This window comes from Rhinolophus sinicus, chromosome 3 (assembly GCF_057876585.1).
Source record: "Rhinolophus sinicus isolate RSI-liver-muscle chromosome 3, RSI-T2T, whole genome shotgun sequence".
Lineage (NCBI taxonomy): Eukaryota > Metazoa > Chordata > Mammalia > Chiroptera > Rhinolophidae > Rhinolophus > Rhinolophus sinicus.
The window spans coordinates 127,163,546-127,169,163 of NC_142503.1; the positions used below are offsets into that span (position 1 = coordinate 127,163,546).

At 49.1% G+C, this 5,618-nt stretch overlaps 1 long non-coding RNA gene across 1 annotated transcript; it reads left to right on the forward strand.

Annotated features, from left to right (window-relative positions):
- Positions 1–1,813: 1,813 nt before the first annotated feature.
- On the forward strand, positions 1,814–5,065 carry LOC148758574 (uncharacterized). Its single transcript, XR_016020559.1, has 3 exons — positions 1,814–2,003; positions 3,975–4,231; positions 4,852–5,065. It is a non-coding gene; the product is annotated as an uncharacterized LOC148758574 (long non-coding RNA).
- Positions 5,066–5,618: the final 553 nt, after the last annotated feature.

The following is a 5,618-nucleotide window of genomic DNA, read 5'->3' on the forward strand; positions in this document are numbered from 1 at the left end:
ATGGAAAAGTTTTGAAACTAGAGAGAGGTGGTAGTTGCATGCACTAAATGCCACTTAATTGTACACTTTCAAATAGTTAATTTTATGTTACGTGAATTTCACCTCAATTTTTAATAAAGGTCATAACATAGTCTTCCGTTTAGCATAATCCCTTTTAAATTTTAAAATGAAGATATAAATAAGGGTAAAATACATTAGATCAAGATATTAAAGATGATTGTCAATGAATAATCAGAAACCAGATCATTTTCATTGTTTTCTCTTGATTGAATTATTTTGTTAATTTTCCATAAAATTATAGAAATTAATTCCAGGTTCATTTTTTTTAATAACTAGTAAAGAGAGACTATAGTGGTATTGAATAATAGATTATTAAGGGCATGGGGAATATGCGTACATTGTAGGGTTAACTTAGGATAAAAGAAAATTGCATTGTACATATAACATGATCCCATGTATTTAAAATGCACTTCTTATAGTAACAGTCTATGGGTGGGAGATAGGCAAATGAATGATACTTTTCCTTTCTACTCTCCAAATTTTCTTAATGAACTTATATTGCCATTATAATCAGAGAAGTATTTTTATTTTTAAAATGTCTAGTACTAGGCAAGCTAAGTTCAAAAAAGTAGATTATGATAAGGAGAACATTTACACTGAAATTATGCATTTTGATACATAATATTCCTCATAGAAAAAATTGTAAAGCACAGAAAATGCAAAAATGGAAATTTAAATTACCAGAATCTAAACACTCAGAGATACTTAGTTGTTCTTTGAACAGAATTGAGCTTGGATGTTTAGAAACACAGGTCCATTACAGTATAGTGAGGTCATCAGCATAATTTGTTTATCAACTGAGAACCTATTATGTGTCAAGCCTGCGATTTCAGAAGTGTGGCTCTCTGGACAGAGGACAGAGAATACTAACAGGACAATTACTGGCCTTTGGTTGCCCAGCATGGTTTCCCACTTCACGTGGTATTGGCAGTTTAGCAATCTGAACTTCCTTTGGGAAACCAGCCCTTTCCCAGTCTTAGTTCGAGTGGTTTGAGTGAGACCAACCCCAGCCTACCCAAAATAGGAATGACCTAGGCTTAAGTCAATCAGTGGATTCAACTTGTAGGGCCACAGTGATTCATTACTTTAGGCCAATACACATCAAGTGCAGGACTTTTGTTAAAAATATTGACAGAGAGATGGACTCTATCGCTCTGAGCTTTTGCAAATTAACAGCAGATTAATTCCTAAATTAACAGAAGAAAACCTGAGATTAACAGGAAATTAACAAAACAGTCCCTAGGAAGGAAGCTGTGGTGATGAATGAGCTGCTGTATCGTCTTAGTAGATGAGGTCCATGCTCTCTCACTGTCTTGTGCATCCCTCCACCATGGCCCTTCCCATACAGTACTCTGGTCACTGATGTTTCTGTCTCCTCCACCAGATGGCCAGCTCTGTAAGGGAAGGAGACACAGCTCCAGTACGTTTCATCGTAGCACAGAGAAGGGCCTAAACACACATCTGTAAAAGAAATTATCTAGATGGACTTGGTAGCATGGAAATAAGGCATTGGTGGTTCTATCACTGGGGACTCAGGTGTCAGGGTTCCTGCACCTCTACTGGTCAATACCACATCCTACAGTCCCACCTCAGACCCTTGGGTTCCTGCTCTGGGCTAGAACACAATGTCTGCTCTGAGTCATCAGCTGTGGGTACTGATGTGGTCTATGCTTAATTCTCACACAACCACACAGAGAACGTCATCAGGCAGGAGGTGTGAGCGCGGGGAAGCTTTCATAGAGAGCCTTCTAGAACGAAGCACTACAAAACCAGAGAGGAACTCGAGGTCCCTGAGCCCACCTGCACCTCCTTCCTCTCCCAGGGGCTAAAAGAGAGCACGGAGGAACACCAGCGATCCAATCTGGGCAGCTTTCCTGGGAAGATGTGGCTGTTCCTGCTCCTGCTTCTGCTGGCCTTTCTACTGTCCCCCAGGGCAGAGGCAGGTGAGTGACAATCCCCACTCTCGCTCCCACAGAGGTTGCAGACCTCTTCCTCTTCTACACATCCCTGAACCATCTATCCACCAGGAATGTTCTGAACCCCAGCTCCTGTCCCATCTCAGACCCCCAAGCATGATGCTGGATAAGCTACCAGCATAAAAGGCCGGGCAGAAGGCTGTTCTCAAGAAAATCCAGCGGGTTCTATTCCTCCCCAGGCCCTACATTCGCCATCTGGAAAGGGGAACTTTCCTAGAATTGCCTGGCTGAGGGTGGAAAACTGGAGAGCAGTCCCGGCTTCCATGTCTGGGATGAGACAGGTGCTCTCCTCAGTGTCTTCTTAGGAAGGAAGCCCAGAGCTCAGCACACCCCAGAGTTACGGGGTCCCTGTGCCCAGAAGAGTGCTCTTGCCTTAGCTCAGTCCCAAGGCCCCTCATTCCCTTTCTCCAATTCTGCTTTCCTTCCCAGGCCTTTAGCGGCTCCTCTCTTTCAAGTATGGGCCACTGAGTTTGGCAACTCCAATGTTCTCTGCTTTCCAGAATCTCACAGCACTGCCCCTACCAAACCTCCTCAAGAGGTCCATTGTTGGCTTCATGCAGCCAATAAACACTTATTGGGCATAAACCCAGAGCCCTAAACTTAAGTCTGGCCACTAGATAGCAGTATTGTTCTGGACTTCAAGGCACCACAGAACCTCAGAAACTCAATTGAAACCAAGCAATGTCCAGAGACGAATTTTCAGGAGCCTCTTGGACTTTGCTGTCCCAAAGACAGTCATGCTCACCTCCAACTAAATGTGGAGAAAAACTCATAGACAAAGCCCGCTGCTCTTCCCTTTTGAGAGGAGAAACGTGAGACCCTCCGAGTTCGAGGCCAGCCCAGGCTCCCAAGTCCCCAGCAGTTTAGAGTTAAGTCAATGTCTTCCTGGTGGCCTCAGTGAGTGCACAGAAGCACAACAAACTTTTCCTTCAGAGGAGATCATCGGGGACATGTGGCCAAGCCCCACTCCCGCCCCTACATGGCCTACATTCAGTTTGTGGATAAAGGGAAGAAGACGTGTGGAGGTTTCCCTGTGGGAGAGAACTTTGTTCTGACGGCTGCTCACTGCAGCGGAAGGTGAGGGGCAGCAGCCAGCATACACCTTCCACTTCCCCGAGACCCCTAAAGGGTCCCCTGTCCTTCCCCAGGGGCTGCAGCCCAGGTGAACTCCCCGGCTCCTACTAACTCAAGTCCACAAAAGCTCTTCACAGGAGCTATCTGAAAGAATGAATGGGAGATGAAAAGCTGAGAAATAAGACAGGCAAGCTGGTGAGAGGTGAGAACAAGTAGCAAGTTGAGAAGAGAGGGACCACACGGGCCAAATCCAGCAATGGTTGAGGACGAAAGTGTGCATTAGGGTAAACATGCAAACTCAGGCAATGTCATGATACTGCCTGAGGGCAAGAGACAGCTCCCAGAAGCCCTACCCTCAGTGTCCTTCAGAAGCAGAGAGGACACTCAGCTCCTGGCCCTCTTGTTGCCTTGATTTCCCCAAACTGCAGCCCTGTCCCACCTCAGCTGTCACCTTATCTTCATGACTCATGGGCTGTATGTCCTGAGACCCCGTGCCCCCCACACTCCCACTCTGCTCTCTGTGCAGATCATCAGGGTCACCAGGGGAGCCCACAACATCAAGAAACAGGAGAAGACCCAGCAGGTCTTCCAGGTGACAAAAGCCATCCCCCACCCAGACTACAATCCGATGAACATCTCCAATGACATCATGTTACTGCATGTAAGGAAACCTCCTCCTGTGATTGCTCTCCTTGGTCCAGACTGTTTCTCCTCTCACTGTGACCTCTTCCTCCTATCTTGCCCATCCTGGCCACCTGACCAGTCCCAGTACCTCAGAGGGGAAGAAAGACAGTGCAGCCCTATCCCATGTCCAGACCATGGTGTCACTGGCTGACCTGGCCTGTCTTGCCTCTTCCCCATCAGCTAAAGGAAAATATCAAGCTGACTAAAGCTGTGAAGTCCATCCGCCTACCCAGGGGCAAGGTCTCGGTGAGGCCAGGCAGAAGTGCAGTGTGGCCAGCTGGGGACAGGTCACCACAATGGGCACGTTAGCAAACACTCTACAGGAAGTGGAGCTGACTGTGCAAGAGGATTGGGAGTGTGAAAGCTACCTACAAAACTATTATGACCCGGCCATTCAACTCTGCGTGGGGAACCCGACAGAAAAGGCTTCCTTTCAGGTGAGATTGAGCGTGGCTAACTTGGATCTGGGGAGAGAGCTGTTTGGGGAAGGATGGGGATGTGGAGACCCAAGGAGTGGGGAACTCTCCACCCGTCAGCCTGTGATCTTTCTCCACAGAAGGACAACGGAGAGCAGCCAGAGCTGGGGAGAAATAGGGCCTCTGAGAACCAACCAAGAGCCCCTGGTCAATCTATACATGGTCCTCCTCCAGAGGATGATTCTGTAATTCTCTGGCACACACTGAGGCACAGCGCTTATACAACTGTGCTCCCTGCGTGAGCAGAGTTGTCACCCACCCTGGATAACAGGCTCGTCCTCCATGCTAAGTGTCAACCCCAGCCACCTGCTTTCATGTCCTTACACAGTAGACAAGCCACAGTCCCACAGCACCTGTAGAGGAAGAGCATCCGGGACCTGGGAGAGGAGAGGGAACTGACACCTAGGGTGAAGTGAAGCTGTGACAATGTCCAAGCTGAGGGTCCCACAGTGGCCTGCTGCCCTCTGGTCTCCCACATGGCAGCCACGCGAGGTGGCCTTCTCTGAGAGGGGGCTTGGGATGGCAGAGAGGGCAGGACTAGAAGGAGAGCTGCTCAATCCCCGCCCCCCGTCTGTCTGCAGGGAGACTCCAGGGGCCCTCTCGTGTGCCAACGTGTGATCCAGGGAATCATCTCCTACGGAACTAAAAATGGGACATCTCCTCAGGCCTACACCAAAGTCTCAAGTTTCCTGCCCTGGATAAAGGAAACCATGAACAAAGCCTGACTTCAGGAACCACAATGTCTTCTCGAGCGAATCCAGAATCACACTGAGGGTGTGGGAGAGGGCAGGTGGTGTCAGCACCCTAATAAATGCCTCTTAGCTGAGTGGGTAGAGATGGTTCCTTGTATATTCATTGAGCATGATTCACAACACCAGCTGTATGCATAGATGGCCAAGGGAGCAATTCTGCAGTTTTCTGCTTCCTCTTCTTCCCCATGCCCCCACCACCTCCCCCAAACCCCGCGCGAAGCTGTTCCCCAGCTCCTTCTTACCCACACCTGTACCTCCAGGGCTGCCCTGTGCCAGGGCTGAAGCTGAGCTCCATCAGGAGAAAACGGGAGTCTCTCGGGTGCTGGGGCTCAGCTTGAACTGCTTACCTCCTTCCCCTGTGTTACATGGCAGAGGAAGGGGTAACACCCTGTGCATTGGACGCCCAGCGTGGGGCTGCAGCTTAAGGGCATCACCCCCACCCCACACCGGGGACGGGAAATCCCTCCTGAGCAGGACATTCTCTCCCAAGCCAGGGACGCTGGCAGAGTTGAGGGTGCGAACAGCCTTGAGAAGCTCTCATTCTCACCAAGGCTCACTCTTTCCTTGCCCTACTCTGTCCTCCTCTGAGCTCAGAG